This window comes from Ostrea edulis, chromosome 10 (genome assembly GCF_947568905.1).
Source record: "Ostrea edulis chromosome 10, xbOstEdul1.1, whole genome shotgun sequence".
Classification (NCBI taxonomy): domain Eukaryota; kingdom Metazoa; phylum Mollusca; class Bivalvia; order Ostreida; family Ostreidae; genus Ostrea; species Ostrea edulis.
Genome location: NC_079173.1, coordinates 3,057,776 through 3,081,110, shown reverse-complemented (window position 1 = coordinate 3,081,110; position 23,335 = coordinate 3,057,776). Strand labels below are relative to the sequence as shown.

The following is a 23,335-nucleotide window of genomic DNA, read 5'->3' as shown; positions in this document are numbered from 1 at the left end:
TATACCTCTACCTGTACATGTATATGCTGTCTGTGTCTTGTGAATTGTTTAAAAATTGATTCATCTATGATCATGTAATCCCAAGTACCATACATAGAGAAATACAAAGACGGCTACGAATTATTTAGCACTGAGTTCTGCTTATGCATGGCAGAATTTAGTACCGATCGATTTACTCGTCAGAGAAAATGGCTTCAAATAAGGTGTGCATGCATGCATTTTTGCAAAAATAATTGAGATGAACTTTAGTTGCTTATTTGAATCAAAATTATACATTGTTAGATGTTTGGATTTGAAATTAGATCGGCCGATACGTGTCAAAACACCTATGTCATAAAGCGGAGGAAATGCGGGAGACGCAAAATCAAAACTTATTTATCATCCTGTAGCTGCTCTCATCAAATAATGATTGTAGTCTTTAAATCTAACATAGTACATGTATTTTATCCAATCTAACTTACTATGTCTAATTGTGTGCTGATTTTTTATCGTACCCTCCTCCCGAAACATTTTGCCCTTATTCACTTTCGAAGTACTAGACCAATATGACATAATATCAACAGTATTTTTTAAGCCTATTTATTAAAATATTTTTAACGTAATTAGGCCTAATGAAGGTGAAGTTTGTCATGACAGAGACTATGTGTACAGTGTAGGCTATGCATACAATGCGTATTTCGCTGTCCTCTAAAGATCGACTTTGAAATTGTTCTACAGACATTTGTTTCATACCCCCCCCCCCCTCAATAATACCATGCGGTATTATTAAGGACGGGGAGACCATATATAAAACAAGTGCCTGTGAATCGCTCAGCTAGCTCCGCTCCGACAGAGGAAATACGGGAAATTGCATAGTTTAGGCCTATTCAATGAGCTAAAGAGTCTTAACTTAACTTGGGGTGAAGCAGAGGCAAAAACAAAAAACAGAGCTGAGTGATGAAGTCTTGTATTGACCTTATACTCCAACTGGAGCGAAGAGGATAGGTAGGCCTATTCAAAATAAGTCATCAAATATCAGAAAATGCAATACTTTGGGGCGTTTATCTTTATGAAAATTTCTACTACATGAAAACTTACCCTTGCATGCAACGTTATCGCTAATATTAAAATCGATACAAGAAAATAAGTATTTATAAGCAAGAGACGAGTCGCGATCCATAAATCGTATCATATGAAATGTCGCGTTTGATTTGTGTATGCTTTGTTGATAGGCGGATGAAGCAATACACCCCTTTCCCCAGTGAGAAATGTATTTCAAATTGATTATGACAATGCTTACTTGGAAAACCATTAATTCAAATATAATATTTTGTTTTAATCTATTATTGGATCACCATGCAGAAAAAGCTGGTTTAAAACAGTGATTTTCGTACAAGTAGATTATATACGTTTTCCTTGACACCGATAAAATATTATGTGTATCAAACCGAAGTATCTTATTGCACACGTTAACTTAAATTCCATAGAAGACCCAAAACAGAATCGCGATGTAAATGTCCCGGTAACTGTATGGTTGTCAGGGGGGGGGGGGGGTACTAAACCAGGTTATACAAAAATAACCTGTGTTCCTCAATATGAATTTGACCAATCAGAGATTAGAATACAATAAGAATTAAATTATATTTAAGAAATAAGGTATCATTTTAAAATATGGGATAAAAATAGGGGTTGGTCACGTGATCAAAGGGGTTATGGAAAATTTGATCATGTACAAACCCGTATTTATATCCCGTTAGATATTTTAGAGTAATACCTTATTTCTTATATTTATATTTTTGACCAATAACCATTGCTGAATTGTGTTAACAATACGTTTCCATACATTTCACATTGTTGACCTACATAACCCTTCGTTCAAAATGACGAAAACATAAAGCAAAGTTCCATCAAATGAAGAACTGTTTTTAATTATTTTAATTATCTTAAAAGACGCTAAAAAGCAAGTATATCAACAAATACATATACATTAACCCATAAGTATATAATGGAAAACTCTTCCTTATGTCTAATTGGGGGAGGTGTGTGTGTGTGTGATTTGAACGAGGGATTGCGCAACGTTACACTTGTACAGTTGTGATGCGCTTTCACTTTTTAAAGTTGGAGACGTAGTTGGTAAAGACCGACTTTGAAATATATTTTGTGGACATTACGGAGTTAACAGAAGACTACGGTGGCGGAACATGAATGATAGGGCGGTAGTCGACAGGTGTAGGCAAATAATTTATAGAAAGGGCAGGGGATTTAAACAATATTTTATTATGTATAATACATAAAAGGAGTGGACAACAGGCGTTGCCTATGTAAGCCCTCCCCATACAAATAAATGGTCAAGGTCATACAGATATAGTTATTATATAATGATAATGAAACAATATAATATTTTAAAATACATTGATATGTTTAACAGTTTCCATTTCTATGATATTTTAGAGCTTGATGTATGACTGACAAATATAATTTAGGTATGGATATAGAAATTTACTACACAGGAAAAAGATATAAACAAGTTGGTTATGTGGTTTGAAAATGAAAGATTTTAAGAAATTAAACGAATATATTTGAAGACAAGATAAATTCATGAACAATTTTGAAAATTGAAACATTTTGGTTATAACTGAGACATGGGATACAGCTCAAATGAATCTCCGTAAAAAACTGATCACTTCGCAAAGAATGTGGAACTGCACGAAGGTAAGCGATGGTTTTAATTTGGATTTATAATTGTTGACAAACATGAGGTCACTGGACGCTTCTGTTGACTCGATAAATTTCTGTAATAGGTTTTCAAAGACGCCTCACTTCGATGTCCCGACATAAACTTGGAAACCGACATCTCCCCATGGCTGGTGTAGATCTTAATGCACTTTGACGACCTATCATCCATAAATCCTGTGAATGACTTTTTTGCTAAAGCCTAATGCCATCGTCTAGCAGTAGGTACAATCCCGCATCTTCAATGACCAGGGTGAAGTTGTAGCAGACGAAATGTTTGACATACATTACTAAGACATGTTTTACAGAAATTGCTTTTATCAATTATTAATGAAAGTCCACTGCTTGGAATACAAATAAAATCATAAATACATTTTGTGATGTTGATTCCATCTATTGATAGATCTGTAGTGAGCGAGAGCGATTGCTAGATGTGTATTGCGTTTGTAAAAGTAGTACTTTTAACAAGTGTTCATCCGTATAGCCTGTTGACCCCGTTGTGAATTTATACAGTGATAAATACGTATTGCTCGTAATAGAGATATATAGGAGAAAACAATTGAAGTATGTATATATAAATATATATATAGATAGATAGATAGATAGATAGATAGATAGATAGATAATAGTTACTTTTCGCAATGATCGGTAAAAGTATAGGTAAAAAATAAAAATGAAACACGAAGACGTCTTTTTTTTACCTATATATATATATATATATATATATATATATATATATATATATATATATATAAAGCACTAAAAATGACCAAATGTGCCCCGTGTCCATCCTTAAATCTATTGACGGTTAATCCTTCTCTATTCTGTAAAGAAGACGCTTTGTATTGTTTAAAGACGTTCGCATCTGACATTTGGAGTAATGTCATTTAATTGGAAGTGTGTATTTAATTTCTGCGTTGATGGAGAATTAAAGGAAACTGAAAAGAGAATTTTCTATTGACGGCTAATTCTTTTAAAGAAGGCACGTTTGGGGGGAGTTAACAATAATGCTAGAATCTTAAACCCATAAGCCTATAGTGTACAACACCTACGTACACCACCCTTTTTGATTGATTGATTGATTAATTTATACTATTATTATTATTATTTGGAAATGAGGATTAAACTGAAAACATCACAAAAGTTCGACTGACTGTTATATTTAGAATTAACTCGAACGGAAGTTCGCAATGTCAAGTTTTCTATTCGTTAAGATGTGTTACAGGAGGGCACTTAGCTTAATGAATATCACTTACAACAGTGAATCAAAATACACTTATAATTGACCGAAATCCCCCCAGCACGCGCTGTACTCCAGACGTCTGTGTGCCAGTAACGATTATCACCACGGTGTTGTTTTTCTGGGGCAACTTTAACTGTGTCTATTTAATGGCGGATATACAGTCATTATAATGAAATTTACGTTTTCCTGCTTTGATGAGAACTAGCTAAATGAAAATAAGCAAAGTCAGTGACGTGATCAAACTCATAAATTCCATAAAAATGAAAAATTAACATTCGTCCAAACACCAACTTCTGGAAACACATAAACCCATTCAATTTGATACAAAACAAATGCAATGTTCCATATTTAGAGACATGTGACGATGCAATATTTCACTTCCTCAATTCTGGAGACCATCATTTTCGACTGAATTGCAAAACAAGCTCATTCACAATTCGTCAATAATTCAATTCGAAGTGTACGCCATGCTGAAGATACGAGTCTGTGCTGTTAGCTAGTTACGAATTTATTTTTCAAAGAAAATGTTTCCGCGTGTATTTTAATAATTAAATGCAATAGACTTCCAAATCATTGAATTGACATTTTTGGTTGAAAATGACTCGCCACTAAACAAATATGTTTATATTCCATGGCTGTGATTGACTGGTTTTTGTTACGTCCTGTCGACATTTGTTCACCCGTATTCAGGTGTCACCAGCTGTAGGTGAAGTACCACAAATTTAGACCTATGGTTAGGGCCGTAGCAGTGAGGGTTCGTTATTGTATCAACACCTGCAGCTTCAACGGGGCCTCCGTTTTCAATGTCATATCCGAAAGACCCGTTATTTTAGCGAGGGAGGAGTCACTACACACATGTATTATAACGCTGTAGGTATGAGGCGATCATGATCACTACATACATGTATTATAACGCTGTAGGTATGACGTGACCATGATCACTACACACATGTATTATAACGCTGTAGGTATGACGCGACCATGATCACTACACACATGTATTATGTCGCTGTAGGTATGACGCGACCACGATCACTACACACATGTATTATAACGCTGTAGGTATGACGAGACCATGATAACTACACACATGTATTATATCGCTGTAGGTATGACGCGACCATGATAACTACACACATGTATTATAACGCTGTAGGTATGACGAGAACACGATCACTACACACATTTATTATAACGCTGTAGGTATGACGTGACCATGATAACTACACACATGTATTATAACGCTGTAGATGTGACGTGACCATGATAACTACACACATGTATTATAACGCTGTAGGTATGACGAGACCATGGCACGAGCTGGGGTCGAACTCAAGACCTCCCGGTTACAAAATGAACCCTCTGCCACTCCGATTATTTAAATAAATATTATATATATCAAGATTACATTAGATTGTCATTTGACTAGAAGTTTACTTTGAGATGTAGGTAAGTGTGAGTTCTATACCTTATTCTGAGTAGCATGTAGATTGTCATTTCACTAGAAGTTTACTCTGAGATGTAGGCAAATGTGAGTTTTATACCTTATTCTGAGTAGCATGCAGAATGGGTTTAGCAGTATATTTATTACTGGTTTGAATGTCGTCCGGCGTGTTACATATTAATCATAGAGCCATTTTTTACACACAGATTTCGATTACATATTTCTATACTCCTAGTTTCATTAATCAGAGTATCCTCCTATGTAGAATATGCAAGATAACGCTTTCTTTTTAATTAAATGCACTCCTTCCAAACGCGCCCCGTGTTCTCCCTTGAGTATCTCAAGTATTTTATTTGCATTAATTTAATAGCAACATCCATACCTACCTATCATATAAGTAAAAAAAAATCTTATCAATTGAAAATACACAATGTTTGTACGTTGTTTTGGAAATTTGCATTAAATTGACGATGTGATAAATATTTGACTGTTATTTTTAGACGTCGACACGAACAGAATTGCAATTTGAAGTTTTGTATTTGTTAAGATGTGTTACAAGAGGAAACTTGACTTAGATGAAAACCCACGGATATCAGCACTTACACCAGTGTCTCAAAACAAGCGGCCATTCACCCAATTCTCCTCAACACGCGCTATATTACTGTCGTCAATGTACTGGTACAGTTTATCGTCATGGTGTTGTTTTTCTGGGAGAATTTCAAGGACGCCTAATTGATCTCGTCTTTCTACACCAAGTTGAAGTATTGTAAGAAACGTTTTTTTTTTCTAGTATGACGAGGGATAGCTAAATGAAATCAAATCACTGAAAGTACTGAGAATAGCTAGGCTTGGTTTGTGATGATGATGTATGAATATACAAGTTATGATAGTACTATTAACATATTAAAACAAAATAGTCAACAATTTGCTGCAGTTGCTAGGTAAAGGAAAGAGTAAAGAATTGGAAGTTTGGTACACTTTTCTAAACAATTATAAATGCATGCTAAACTAGTATTTAATATGGGGATTTCCTTATGAAATATTTTTCATGAAATGGAAAAATGAAAATGGTTTAGAGTATTCCATATTGTTGGTTGATTTATTCGATCCTGATTGTAAAAATGATTTATAAGGTAATGAGATTGTTAAATTAATGAAATGAACGCATTTTACAGTGATGTACATTTTATGCATAAAACATTTGTTGGAATAAATCACAAACTCGTTTTGATATGTGAAGAGTGCACATTTTTATTAAATGATCTAAAAAGAAGAGTATTTGGTTTTTCCTCAACACAATGTTACCACTCAATACCATTCAGGGAAACATTAAAAACCATTAACCAACAGAATTCTCATTCCTCTGATGAAATGTTAGAAATATGCCTCATCATTTCATATCGATCATATGTAATTGTATTTCTCGACAATCTCAAGAATGTTTTCAAATAATTCGAAAACAATTCTAAATCATTTTATAAATGCTCACACATTTGCCTCATAACATTTCAATGTTCTCAAATGATTCCGAAAGTATTTGCATTCGCCTGAAGAAATCTCAAAAGTATACCTCATTATCTCAATCAAATCTACGTGTAAGTGTATAATCTCAATATATCTCACATTGTAAGGAAATGTTAAATCGAATTAATCTAACTTAGATTTTTACATAATGTATCTTGTATTTTTTAAAACTGTTTATAATTTTCAATTTGTTAGTATCACACTTCTTAAGGTAGCGACGGATAGCAACCACGTGATCAGTAAAAATTGTGAATTTTCACGGGAATTCATTTTCCGGAATTCCTTACTCCGTCATAGAATAGTCGAAAAACAAAAAGGGGTTCCGAAAGTGTTTTGTTTGCTGTGACTGACTCGCCTAGAGAAAATATGCACATACCACATAAGTATACGTCAATATCTGTAAAAATGGTAGATCAAATGTTTCATCTGTGTGAAACTTTTTGCTAATCGAAATGTTAAACCAACCACCAATCATGTACATAGATGCGCTACGTAAACACAGTTGTTGGTTGATACATCGTAATGTCCGAGTGCAGCATACTGCGAGATTAAATACTGTTTATACAGTCATTGAGAGGTTAAACAAAGTTTCTTGCAAGAAGAGGAAGTTGGTGGATGCATTCAACTTGGACAACGAAATCATAGTTTCGTTTGGTGAGTGAAAAAAATGCCATAAATTTGTATTCAAAAGTTCAACTCACATTTCATCTGCTATTTCACAACGCGATTTATAATAACATCTGTAAGTTTAAACACACGACATACAGTAAATGTATTATTTTGTATGTATATATGTATTCCATGTGTGCTTAAAATATAACTCTCACCTGTGCATGTGATTGTAAACGAACGGATGTCATGTAAATGTATACCACATTTGTAAACATGGGCTCTCACAACTCTTTTATTAAGAAAATATCGTTATGAAAATAACTGTTACGAAAATAACATACCTTGAACTACATGTATAAAAGTAATGAAAAACAAATATCTGTATAGACCTACTATCTAGGGGTATGAGGAAACCGGATATAAATTGGAGGGGGGGGGGGCATGTGTTGAATTATGATTCCCTAGACTATAGTATACATATACTATTACTTTGAAATTTCAGTGACCTAAGAAATATATCAAACCTGAGGTTTCGTCTTTCACACAAACATGTAGGTTGGCAAAACCTTTTTAAAAATAATGGAAATTAATCACAAGTCTGCATATGCCCTCTCATAGGCAAATGTACGCACTGTATGTATAAGTAAGATATGTATACTACACGTATGCCCTTCTCTTGACCCACATTTTGTAAATAAAACAGATATGATAAGTCTATGGCAGTTTATGAAAACATATATACATGTCATCTCATATTGCAATTTATAATTTTGAAACATCAGTATTTAAATTTTCACTGAATATGTGTTGAAACACAATTTTAAAATTCACATTGTCTGACGCAGTCTAATTACTCAATGGTATAATATAGACCTAACTGTGCAAATATCAATTATGATGATCTTTTTTCTAGGCATCAGCCTGAGGACCAAGGGAGGTTAGATAGGACCAGTGCAGGTTGAAGTGGATTTCGAGTCAACAAGTATAACAGCAAGAGAGGTACTATATTTTCTTTTGATAAACATTTGTAAAGACAATTCTGAGTATATCAGATATTCATCTTTTTTGCAAAATTCAAATATATTTATCTATATTTTGAACAGGTACTCCATTTACAGTGATGATGACATATCCCCTGGACCCCCACAACTCCACAAATTTAAAAATGTTTGATCAAGTTCTGAACATTAAAGAACTACTGCAAAATTTGGGACTTGGATGAAAAACATCAATTCACTTATATGAGCTCAGAGCAGTGGGTGTTGTACAACATACTTTAAACTAAATTGTGAATTTAAGGGAAAACAAGTACATGTACTCGTGTATTACATGTACATGCCTTTTGAAAGACAATAATATTGCATAAATGTAAAGGAACTTTCAATGTTGATTATTCTTTCTTAGATATATTAGTAAAAAAAAATGTGCACATGATAGAATATCAATTTTATAACTTCAATCAGTATGTTTGAATTTTCCTTGTAATTCAAAATTTAGTTGAAACATAAATCATTGATACATTAATGTATATCAAATTTTTAGAAAAGTTTCATAATGGAACTAATTCACCCCCCCCCCTTATACATACAGTGAACATATACCTTCACCTGGGGAAAACTACAGTTAGTTAATGCAATGTACATGTACATGCATTCTCAGTTATCCAATAGTGAGTTTTTGCTTCATTGTGAAACTACAATTAGAAATCTTAAACTTATGAAAGACACACCTATCTGTGAGGGCAAGATGACTCAGATGGACTTGCATGTAGTGATCCATGGGCAGTCCATGGGTCTCTTTCCATTGATATTAATTATTTATTGAAATATGAAATGGTTATTTAAACATATTTGGTGTATTATACTGTACAGTGATATAAATTTCTATCAAAAAATATGTATAAGTAATAGATTTGGTCCAGTTATTACAAGAAATTGTATGAAAAATAACTAAATAGTTAGGCAATCATTGTGAGTGCGAAAAGGTCAACTACAATAGCACACACTATATATCATTCTTAAATGGCTCATATAAACTTCTAGTATTGTGAGTTTGAATGCTCAATGTGGTAATTTGGGAATGCTTAATCATTTAAGGTCAATAGTTTATCTCTGCTGACTGTATCTCTTAAAATTCATTTCTAGAAGGGAGGGGGTAGGGTTACAAAATCTGACATAGTTTCAGATTAAGACTCATTTGGTATATTTTTTTCTGTTCAATATTTTAGATACTACTTGACTTATTGTAAAAATGAAATAAAATCAGAAATTTTATGAGCAGAATTTTGTTGTTGTCAGAAAATGTATGCCTGATAGTATTTGAGAAACGCCATATTTAGGGTAAATTTGGCCAATTGCCAAGTCGAATCATCCCAATGTTTTCCTTAGATGCATTTTGAATTTCTAATCAATGTTTATTTTTTATCTGTTTGTGTTTAATTTACATAACTATATATGACAAACAATATTTCTGGTGTCAATAAAATTTTTATTGGCTTCTGTGTTAATTTGCTCAATGTTGGCATTTTTTGCCTTTTGGGGCTGCAAAAGAGGGGATTTCAATCTCGCTTTCCTCGAAAATTAACCTGATTACTTTTGTTGATTTTTTTATATGTTTTAGGATAAAGTCAAAATGTTATAATAAATAAAATTGAAAAAAAATTCAATGAGCGGATTTTTTGGGGCTAGCTATCAATAACTACCTTAAAACATGTGAAAGTAAATTTCTTTTTCTCAAACAATTTCTTAATTATGCCTAGAACTTGTATTACATAAATGTATTCAATCCATGGTGCCCCTTTTTGCATCCACTGTACATTATGAATATCAATATATGTTAGATAATATTATATAACAATGACTCCTTTATATGACCTAGAAACCCATTATTTGAGGTACCCTGCTTCTAGTAGCGTAGCCCAGGGTAAACGATGGATTCCCGTGTGTAGAATTAGAATACTGTGGAGTCTGGTGCCTCCAATATGCGTGTATATATATAGTATGTCACTGTCATGTTAATATAAATGATATACTTGTATCTACTGATAATGCAATCGGTTGCTCATTTACTGTCATCAGCTGATTTTGAAATATTTTGGGTTGTTATACGATCCCTACATTGCCATGTGGCCGATGTTTGTAATTAGGTTCAAAATGAATGTTCATGACTTGATTCATTGGTTTTTGTAACTTGTTTACATTGCACAAGCTACAGTTATTTTAGTGTTGCAGGGATCTTGTCAAACACTAATGATATGTTACAAAAATTACAAAGTTTTAATGTTGTATTTACCTTCGTCACATGTAGGCGGCCATTTTTACCGGAACTGATTATTGTATGGCGCGTAAGAGTTGTAATGTATGCATTTGACCCCGGGTCACTGTCTATTTTCGTCTGGCGGTCTTTATGAATGCATATTGCTATTTTCTTCCGGATTGTGACATTTATTTGAGAGACGAAGATTTTTGGTAGTAAAATATTTACAGTTATGTACTTTTATGTATAATTAAAGTTGTATTCAATGTTTTATTTGGAAGCACCGATAGTGTCTCCGGTGGTTTCCAACCTTGCGCGTGTGTTGCTCCGGTGGGTCTAGAAGTCTATATAACCAGCCGGTGGACTTTCTCCGGGACTTTGTCCTCAACCTAGCTTTTAGAAACGGACGTATAAGAATTACCACAGTAAGTGTAAGGAAATAGAAGGTTATTCCTTCTGTCTTTAGTTATACAGTAATTTAATTAATGGGTTAATCCCTTAATTAATTACTTAATTAGTATAAATTGACGAATTTCTCAGTTTATATATAGATAGGGCAGGGAATTAGCGTATTTAATTAACGGGTTAATCCCTTAATTATTTACTATCTGCATTCTATTAGAAATAGGACTAGGAACAGTTTTATTTATATAAAAAGTCAGTTGACATTACTATTCTGGATAATTTAGAGGTTATTCCTCTGAATTCTGGAGTTTAAGATTGCTGAGATATCTTGAATATTTTAAGAGACTTTCATAATACTTGTAGGCATAGGAGTTTCATAAATATATATTAAGGGTCATTCCCAGGATATATGTTTCAGTGAAAGTTTCCCACCACCTTTCTTTTCCGATTTTTGGTAATGTAATAAAAAGCCAAGATTGTGTTGATTTTTCTCAAGTTACAGTGTACGTAAAACAAGGTGAATCTTTGTTATATTGACATATTGTGTGCAATTATGTCACTGAGATGGTTGAACTTGAACAATAAAGCTGTAAATTGAAAAGTCTGTTTCTTTAGCTGAAAAGTCAGTCTGGTCATTCTGGACTTAAAACAAATCCTGACAAAACTTAAGGAAAAGTGAATAAAGAAATCATCCTGACAAAAATCCTGAAAATTAGATATAGTAAGCATTCCCCTGGAGAGCGCTACATAATTAGTAAGCATTCCCCATGAGAGCGCTACAATACCTTGAGCCATATGTTGTTTTCGCTTATATAAAACATTGAAATCAAATTTCTTAATTTAACACTATTATCCCAGCCAATAATTTTCTCTGTTTCTAATTATACACAATAATGTACTATATAACATTATTTTCTTTAATACATGCAATAATTAACACATGTAGATGATTTTGTAATTACTGTGTTATAGATGCAAGGTGAAGATAACGAACAGTGATCAATCTCATAACTCCTACAAGCAATACAAAATATATAGTTGGGCAAACACGGACCCCTGGACACACCAGAGGTGGGATCGGGTGCCTAGGAGGAGTAAGCATCCCCTGTTGACCGGTCACACCCGCCGTGAGCCCCATATCCTGATCAGGTAAACGGAGTTATCCGCAATCCAGGGGGCCCCTGACACTCTAGGCGAGGATTAAAATGGGGTACTTGATAATAAAAGAAAGAAAACTAGGCTTAGATCTATATAATTTTGAATGCTATTCAAAAACGTCTACGTGAGAAGAAAAAAAATATCGCTGTGGCCTTCAATTCGACATTTAGATATATCGACGACGTTTTGTCTATTAATAATAATAACTTTCATTCATATGTCGACTTGATATATCCTTGTGAGCTCGAAATAAAAGACATCACAGAGTCGTCCATTTCTGCTTCATATTTAGATATTTTATTGAAAGTAGACATTAACAGCAAACTGAGAACTCAGCTCTATCACAAACGGGATGATTTCAGCTTCTCCATCGTCAACTTCCCACATTTATGTAGCAATATTCCAATATCACCTGCATATGCTGTTTAAATATCTCAACTGATTCGATATGAGAGAGCTTGTTCTGCGTATAGTCAGTTTTTAAATCGCGGCAAGCTACAAAATGTACTAACAAACAAGCTGGTGGCACAGGGGTTTCAGCAGTCTCGATTGAAGTCAGCATTTCACAAATTCTATGGTCGTTATAACGATCTAGTTCGTCAATTCAACCTATCATTGGGTCAAATGCTGTCTGACGTGTTTCATACTGATTGTTAAGCCGTTCTTGGTACACTGATTTTGACTGCGGATAACCCCGTTTACCTGATCAGGATATAGGACTCAAGGCGGGTGTGACCGGTCGACAGGGGATGTTTACTCCTCGTAGGCACCATATCCCACCTCTGGTGTGTTCAGGAGTCCGTGTTTGCCCCACTATTTATTTTGTATTGCTTGTAGGAGTTATGAGATTGATCACTGTTCGTTATCTTCATATTCCAAGACAATTTTGTGATTTGCTTGAATTTCCATGTAAAACTTCATTCTTCATAATTTACTACAACAAAGATAATATCTACATTTAATATTGGTTTTGTAGGAGAATTCTATCAAATTTGAAAATCACATTGCGTTATCTCTAAATGAAAAGTTAGGGCTTAAATATCGTTGCTTAGTATTATAGTTTAATACCGATAAAATTGCTGTAGCTGCAGAACAACACTTTGAACGAAAGTGTAATACAAAACAACGTCCACAGGCCTCATCACTGTTTTCATTTTCTTGTCAATACAATGAATACCTGTATGATGTATGATAATGTGACATATCAACAGAGGTAGATTCATTTCATGCACAGTCAACAGTTGATATTGTTAATCTGTCTTCAGTAGTCTATTTCATACAAATCACAGGTAGGATACTCGGTCCGAATAATGCGAGTTAAATTATTCGTGTGAACGAGGCATTAGGTAAATGTTTGTATAACAGAAGTTGTTACAAGAATATTGTAATTACGGCACTGTGACAGCAATATCTATGAGCAGAGAATGGAAAGAATAAGTTATGAAATGACGATCCCATTTTCACAAAAAAGGGAGAGAGAGAGATTGCCATTGTAACTTTATCCTTCCAATGTTGTTTTCAGGGGAATTAAAACATCTTATTAATTGGATAGGCTGGTAAAATAATTTCTCAAAGTGAATACCAGAGAAGAAATAATAAAATTTGATAGGTTATTTCTTTTTCGACATTTAATTTATTCATTTTCAATTTTCTTTATATTTTTGAAACAACATACTATCACAATTGGTGTTAGAGAGGGTGTCAGAAAATGGCAACTCCGGGATAAGGGGTAGTAAACACAAGTGTTGGCTTGAATAGTACGTTATTACGATTTCAAAATACATACGTGAATACATCATGTAAAATGTAAGTACAGTGGAGCCTCGTTAATCCGGACACTTTGGTTCCCAACAAAATCGTCCGGATAAATGAAGCGTCCGGATAACTGAATCACATATTTTTTATCTTTACAGAAATAACCAATATGCTTACTTTATTGATGCGTAGTGAATTAAACACATTCTATCATTGGATTTAACCATTTAAATTAGTAAATAAATCATGATAATGTTAACATTTCATGCATTTCAAACTCTAAAATTGAAATATACGTGTGCAGTGTATTTGCCTATGCTTACATTGTACATGTACATGTATATTAGTACTACAAATAAATATACAAAACTGTGTATCGTATGCACTAAAACAATGAAGCACTATATGTCAAACTTATATGGTACCAATTTTGATGCACCAGATGCGCATTTCGACAAATAATGTCTCTTCAGTGATGCTCAACCGAAATGTTTGAAATCCGAATAACAATGAAGTTTTAGAGCTATTATAGGGAAAAAACAGTGTGCCTAAAAGGTGGAGTCAAATTCGTCTAAGGATAAGAGCTCTGTGTGAGGGAAATAATCCTTAATTTTGAAATGAATTTCTAATTTTTATAACAGCAATTAAATATACATCCGTATTCTGAAGCTAGTAACGAAGTACTTAGCTACTGGGCTGCAGAGACCCTCGGGGACTAACAGTCCACCATCAGAGGCCTCGACCCAGGGGTCATAATGTAAAACTTATACGGTACTAATTTTGATGTAACTATAAACAAATAAATCATTAGTAATAACATAATCATTTACTCTTCAAACATTTCATCACACTTTTACTTCTTAAAGAGGTTGGCCATCTCCATCTCTCACACGGATTCGGCGGTCTGTCCAAACAATATTCATCGTACAGTTTGGCTTGTTTTCTTCATAATTTAAGCATTGTTAAAATTGTCCGACACAGACCTTCCCTAAAAAAATGACCGTCCGGATTAACGGTACAATTTTCAATGCATTTTAAGGTTTTGTAGTAAAAAAAAATGACCGTCCGGATCCGGAACGCGAATTTCCGGATTAATGATGCAAAATAACGTATAAAATTTCCGTTCCTTAGAAAAACCGTCCGGAAAGTGAAGCGTCCGGATTAATGGCGTCCGGATTATCGAGGCTCCACTGTATACATGTATAACTTATGAAGTATATGAAACGATGACACATAACGATGACTTCCCATTTCCAATTACATTTCTGCTGTCCTCATTCATAATATAATTTACAAAATGCCGATTCATATCAACTAAGCATTTTACTATCCGTTCCATTTTCCACTCCACGTTTTAGCAACATCAGATGATTGTTTACAAACAGCCATACCATGCGATCTCTTCCAACCCACGCGGATTTCATATTCAGTATGCAAGATTTGTTTATTATTATTATTATTACTATTTACAGTATTTATATAGCGCATTATATAATAAAAAAAAATTACTCTAAGCGCTTTACATTAAAATAACAATAAACTAACAATGTACTTGTCACAGAGTGGAATGCTGTCTGGCGTGTTTCATATCCATTATTAATTGATAAGACATTTCGGCTCGACTACGCCAATGTTCTTCGGTATTAACACAACCGACTTGGCAAAACTGCAGCGGATACAGAATATGGCAGCACGAATCATCACTCGTACCAAGAGAAGTGATCACATAACTCCAGTGCTGATTTCTTTACATTGGCTTCCTATTGACAGGTGCAGCCAATACAAAATTATCCTCTACTCATATAAGGTGATTCAGAAGATGGCACCAAAATTCTTCGAGGAGGTGATCACTGTTTACCAACCAAATCGTCCCCTAAGATCTGACAAGTTCAACTTTTGAAAAACAACTTAGAAAGTCAGCCACTGGATTTTTATACCTGTTAGAATGTATTTCAGCATTAGCAAACGTTATTATTTCTTTTGGAAAAAATAATCTTTTCAGCTTTTATTTTAATAGTTAAAGTGACCTGCGTTTCTGGACTGGGTCCGTAGGACATGATCATTACGATAGAATATTCTATGTGATAGTGTCACTAATTCAAAGTAATCCCTTGCACAGAACAAAATGACTGAAATGAAAGATACGACGCAGTTTTCTCTTTTATACTCAGGTTGCGGACGTTGGTGAAAGCACCCTCGGATACAGCATTTAGACAATGGGCGAGAGGCTCTTATCGCCGAATTTGTGTTTCCTTGTCCATTTCATTATATTGTTCCATAACAGTCTAGCTATATTAAAGCCTTTAATTGACATGATTAAAATTGAACATTTGAAATACAAATTCTGGCAAGTTTTTAAAGTGCATGACTTTAAAAATCATGAAATATTTAAGAAAACAGGTGTAAAAATAGATCGTCCGTACAGGTGCCTTGATTGGTAAAATGTTTTTAAATCTGGAATACACCAATGTTTCGCTGCAAATGTACATATGAACGTAAAGAGAAAACTAATATTAATCAACGAAATAGTTTCAGGGGCCAAGCATCATATATAGGGATCTTATTTACATGTATATGCTTCGCTGCGTAAAACACAGGTAAGAACTGTGAACCAGTTAAAATTGACCAGTATACTTTAGAACCTACCAGTCGGAATATCACTCGGCCTATTCTGGAGAATAAACACTATTCTCCGGAATAGGCCGAGTGATGTTCCGATTAAAGAACCTACAACACTGTCAGATTACAATGAAGGTTTCTATGCAATTATTTTTCCATTTATTAAAATGTTCTTATTTCTACTGATATAACAGATATGATTATGGTGTCAAGAATAAATTTTAATCGTAAAATCAATAAAACGGAATTCTTTAATTCGTAACGAAGTTCTTAGGAATGACGTACTTAAATATTACCTTCAAAGTGGGAACCAGTTTAATTTAAACCAGTTTTGCTTTTTATTGAGAGAGGAAAATAATGTGTCCGTTTTGTAAGACTTATTTTAACTGAAAATACAGATATCTGTTGCAGACAACATATTGTATATTTGCAAATCAATGCACACAGATCACGGAATACTTTTTTACTATTACGAAGTGATCAAGAATGACTTACTTCAAGATAACCTCAATACCCACACTTCCAAAGAGCGCAAGCGCATTTCAAGTTCTTTGTATGATAACTAGTCAGCCCGAGGGCTGACTAAAATTCACTGACATTAGTTAGACCTAGATGTAGAACCTCCACATATGGAGACAGGCACTTGGATGTGGCAGCAGTTACACTCTGAAACTCTCTGCCTGATACCCTCCGCCGTTGTCAGAATTTGAACACTTTAAAAAAAAAACATTTAAAAACACATCATTTTAGACTTGCATATTATTAGTATTATAGGTGGTTAAATCTTTATGGTTTCTTTACCATCATTTAAACATGACTTTTTCAAGTGTATAGTATATTTATTTCAACTACTGTATTTTATATCATTTGATTGTACGGCGTGGAACTTTTTTCATGCATATCATTTTTTAGATTCTAGTAATTTTACTTCACATTATTGATGTTTTTCTAGCATTGTTTTGATATTATCTGTCTCAATGCTATTATGATTTTACTACTTTTATAACATGTTGTATCATTCTTATTGTGTGCAGCGCTTTAGAGTGGTTATTTATAGTCATATAAGGCGCTATATAAATAAATATTATTATTATCATTATTAATTCGTTTTTTACATACCGCTTTTGATTACAAATTTATTTCTTCACCTGATCAAGATGCACGGTGGGTGTTACCGGTCACCTGATCCAAATACAGGGCTCACGGTGGGTGTGGCTGGTCACCTGATCCAGATACAGGGTTCACGGTGAGTGTGGTTGGTCACCTGATCCAGATACAGGGCTCACGGAGACTGAGTGCACTTACTCCTCCTAGACATTGGATACTACATCTGCTGTGTCCAGGAGTCCGTGTTTGCCTCTTTTTATACCTAGGAAAATGAATGCAATTTATTGCATTATTGTTGACGTAAAACTCACATTAATTCAAATCATATTTTCACGAAAAGCATAAAATTGTTGTTGTGCTTCAAAAAATTAGCTTGCATTTACAAATCATTAAACTATGACTACAGATTTGTTTATTTTTTATTTGATTTTTTGTTCAACTCATTTCGAATAAGTGAGGATTTCTGGGATCAGAAAATCAAATAGCTGACGCTGTATTTATATAAAGTACTAATTCACAGCTTCTGTTAAAATTCTTCTATTTTATGTATTGCATGATATGCAATTTGTAAAGTTCTCTCTAGATTTCCATATCAGTTTCCCCAGTCATCAAAAACCATGCTTAAAACAGTTGCCGGACATCGCCGACCCGGGTACATGATACACAAGTTCTATATAGAGTGACCAGGCATCGCCGGGCCGGTTACATAATAAAGAAGTTCTGTATAGGGAAACCAGCATCGCCGGGCCGGGTACATGATAAAGAAGTTCTCTATAGAGTGACCAGGCATCTCCGACCCGGGTACATGATAAACAAGTTCTATATAGAGTGACCAGGTATAACCGGGCCGGGTACATGATAAAGAAGTTCTATATAGAGTGACCAGGCATCGCCGGGCCGGGTACATGATAAACAAGGTCTCTGTAAGGGATATAAGCCAAAAACTGTCCGTTCTGGGAGAGAAAGAACTGATCGAGGCCGGTAGGGCCGATATCAGTTCTTTCTCTCACAGAATGGACAGTTTGAGGCTTATATCCTACTTAAAACATCATATATGGACAAACTCGGGTAAACCCGTTGACAATGATAATTATAAATACAGCTATTTTGAATTAAAATTATGTTTCTTTTGTTCACTTATTGGACAGTGTCAGGTAAGTAGTCTTCTACTGCAGGTTTTATATTCACTCTTTCTATAGTACTGAACTATATCAACATGTCCTCCTTTGATGGGGAGATCATTTTCATTGCACAATCAACATTTAAGGATTTTAGGGAAAGTACTACACGTGTGGATCATATTCTGGATATGGAGGGTGAGAATGTTATGGAGCCACATTTTGATCTGAAAAGCATTGCGTTTTCGAATATTAAGATGAGGGAATAATTAACGCAGGCCAAAAGAACCCATTATCTCCTGAAATGAAATTATTTTTGAAAACGAAAATAATAATTCAGAATTAGGATATGCTAATAACGAAAACATAAAAAAGCGATGTGAAGAAATTTCGGAATGTGCCTCTGAATCCAACGAAATTCAAATACAATATGGGAATATGTCTTTCAAATTTAAGTTTTGATGGGATATAGTAATGGTCATTGGAATTAAAAATTGTGAATCTTACGAGTTGAAGCAGAGAATTCTACTAAACGGAAATATCGTTTTTAAATGTTTTAGTGATTTTTCCGATATCTGTGTTGATTCTTATTTGTAGGGAATTTAAATTAAATTTGTATCTTTTTGACAAATCTATTGTCTTTCTCTTATTTTCAGCCTAGCTGTAAACGTCTAATCAGTTATTGGGTTTACCTGGCACTGTCCAATAAGTTGACAATTACTGTCCATTATTTTTAAGAACGGACAGTATCTGTCCATTCCTAAAAATAATGGACAGCAATTGTCAACTTATTGGACACCTACAGGTAACCTTTTCACTACAAGTGGACTTCCGTCTATATAAAAGCCTAAAAAGACAAAGGATTGGGTAACAAAAATGTTTTGAATAGAGTAGCCAGGCATCGCCGGACAGGGTGAATGATAAACAAGTTATCTTTTATCATGTATGACCACTGAAGCATACTTTCACTAAATGTAATTTGGCATTACTGATTAAATGGGAATAGATAAATTTCACTAAATGTAATTTGTCATTACTGATTAAATGGGAATAGATAAATTTCACTAAATGTAATTTGTCATTACTGATTAAATGGGAATAGATAAATTTCACTAAATGTAATTTGTCATTATTGATGAAATGGGAATAACTCTTACTTTGCTATAGCACGACCGTTTCAGTCATTCTTTTGAACATTGTGTCAATATTTCATACCCCGCTATTTAGTAATGGGTATCTGTCGATTACAGTTATATACGTGCATAACAAATCAAAAGATTATGTGAGGTTTGTTGGTGAGTGAATCATTACATGTATCTGATGTTTATATACATACCAGTCTTAACAAATTTCATAGTTAAAATAAACATCCTTTAAAAGCTTTGTTTTAGGATATACATGCAGTTGTTTTTATTTATTCATTTTTAGCTGTCATATATATATCTGCATTTTTTTCTTTTTCATTTTATTTATGTGAATAGGAGCAGCCAGTGACGAACAGTCAATATGTCTGTAGTAGCCAGCAGCCACCAAGGAAAATAATCAAAGTACTGAGAGTACGCAGACAGAATATTCAATGTTGGCAAATGATCTATTAAAATAAACATTTTTAAATCAATTAACCAATATACTCGTGACTGTGATTGTTAGACAAATAGTGGACAATTACTTTGCTGATGCATTTTAACTGAAACATCGTAATCATGGATCAAATTAAGCTAAGTATTGAAATATTGAACCTGAAGAAGAATTGATGTTTGTATTTGAAGTCAATTAATCTCACCTGAAATTCCAAATTTTATTTATCACATGGAGACTAACTTATTCTTAGATAGTACTCCAGGGGTCCCTCAAAAGACTATGGAGGCACACACAAGGAACTTCCATCTACCTTCATTTGATTGATTGAATATTGTTTAACGTCCCTTTCGAGAATATTTCACTCACATGGAGACGTCACCACTGCTGATAAAAGGTTGTGAGGCCTATGCTCGGCGCTTATGGCAATTAAGCAAGAGGGATCTTTATCGCACACCTGCTGTGGCACGGGGCCTCGGTTTTTTGCGGTCTCATCCGAAGGACCGCCCAATTTAGTCGCCTCTTACGACAAGCAAGGAGTACTGAGGATCTATTCTAACCCGGATCCCCACGGGATCCCTTCGTTTGAAGCTGTTATGTTACCACTGAAGCTTCCTGAAATGTGGGTATCTTTAGATATATTATAATTATTCGATACATTTCACTCAAACCATGGAATGGGGTACATGGAACATATTTACATATATACAAGAACATATAATATTATTGATTTTCTGAATAAATATGCATATATTCCGATTCTTAGATATACATGGTTTCGGACAAAACGTCAAGCTCTACAATTCCCCTTCCTTCAAACCACGGGGTTAGATCTAGTTAACGTCAATATAAGCTACTACTTCGTTTACAAGATCAACAGCACTTCCGCGACCATAGTAGCTAGTGTCGCTTGACTCGATCGTCTCCATCCTATTTTTCAAGGATTTTATGTGTCACACACGTTATGACTTTGCACCTTTTTTTTCGCACGTCCGCTTCTCGCATACATTCCAATGTATGTCATATTTCTACATTAGCTACCATTTCCGCAGCAGTGTTTCGTAAAGTTAGAAAAATTAATTGGAATATAAAATAGTTAGAGAGATAAAGCGTACTTAGATTTACATGAAAATGCTTGGGGAAATTAAACATTCCTACCATGGACATTAATATTTGACTAAAAGTATCGATCTTCGTCATAGGGGAGGGTGTATGTTTTGCAAACAGTGTTCGATTATAAAAGCACCAGAATAGTTTGTGCGTTTCCCAAGCAAGATTCGGAGAAATGTGTGCCCAGTTACAGTTTTACACTTATATAGTAAATATCAAAAACCAATCATCATCTTACACTTGTACCGAGTGATTGTTTAGGCACGATTTACTTTCTTTTTGTAAATGCCTAGATGCAAGTTGCATACATGTAGGAGCGATTTCGGTGACTTATAAGCTGTAGTATTAAAATTACTGTGGTGCATACTAGATATATATAATATATACAATTTATATTAAAAGGGAGACTTATAATTAAAATCAAATAGAAATAAAAAATATCATTTGACAAGAAGTCAATCAACAGATTTACACATGACACTTGGCAGCGGTAACATTACAACAAAATATGATGACATTTTCCCCGCGATACAACGTCGTGACGAACTTTTATATTGTGACACCATATAGTGTGTCTGTACAGCATTGTGATTTTTCTCGGAAAGCTTTAACTACGCTGCTTCCGGTTCTAAATTTATAATAAATTCGCAACCATCACGTGATCATCGTCCTGCATATACTTAATCCACATAGGGTTATAATAACGTATTCCATGCTCATACCAAATGTCTGAGAGGCCACACTTGTCTGATATACTTTTCAAAAATGAAATCCGTGGATTAGTTACTTTTTCTTCGTCAGACAATTTACGTATATACATATAAATAACCTTGTTCAATTTGTTATCATTGCTGTTGATAAGTTTGGCCCAATAAGAGATCATTCTAGTAAAAATTGTTATCTACAAAGGAAATTGTCTAGTTCCACCGTAAACCTTAATATGAATATGGTGTGACCGTTTGACCGAGCGAAGCATGATCGAAATGGTCATTGGCTAGATAGAATGTTCTATCGTTAAAGTGATAATGTCCTTCGACCTGTGGTGAGGGTCTGTCCCGAGACACAGTTAAATTATTCTAACTAGTCACTGGCGTGTCCCAAGTGATAATCATAATTTCGTTAAGAACGATAAATCATAATTCATTTAGAAATATATTTTATTTATGAAATTCCCCTTGCGCTAAACGCCCAGGAACATCTAAATATGAAAGGGGGGCATATGAGGATATATGAAGTATCCGCCTATTCATTTACGCGGGGAATATACAACCTGGTGCCGCAAACTCCCCATCGAGGCCTCACTACGTCACCTACGTATAGACAAAACTTCCGCCAGAGATCGTTTACTCACAAACCATACTCGCGTATAATGTGTGACGTCACTGTAGAATGACGAAAAAACCTAACGTCAAACGCGCACAGTTCAAAATAAGAACGTAAACATCAAGTTCATTATTTCACACTGTATTCTGAACATAGTTTCCCTACTTTATAATTATTTTTTTTATCATTTTATCCATCCCAAATCCCATCTTGGCTTTAATGTTGCAGAAAAGGCGTGTGTTCATGTATGTGTGTTCGTACGTGTGTATCTGTGTGTATTTGAGTGACGGTGTGGGTGTGTGTGCGCCTGTGCGTGCATGTATGTGCGTATACGTGTATATGTGTGTATAGGTACTTGCGCGCGTACACATG

General features: G+C 34.4%; 1 long non-coding RNA gene across 2 annotated transcripts; it reads left to right on the top strand.

The window, feature by feature from the left end:
* The first annotated feature begins 7,279 nt into the window (after positions 1–7,279).
* LOC130050866 (uncharacterized) lies at positions 7,280–10,200 on the top strand. Of its 2 annotated transcripts, XR_008799210.1 has the most exons (3): positions 7,280–7,577; positions 8,449–8,534; positions 8,639–10,200. It is a non-coding gene; the product is annotated as an uncharacterized LOC130050866 (long non-coding RNA). The 2 variants fall into 2 exon arrangements; XR_008799209.1 differs by lacking the exon at positions 7,280–7,577 and having other exon boundaries at positions 8,174–8,534.
* The last annotated feature ends 13,135 nt before the right edge of the window (positions 10,201–23,335 follow it).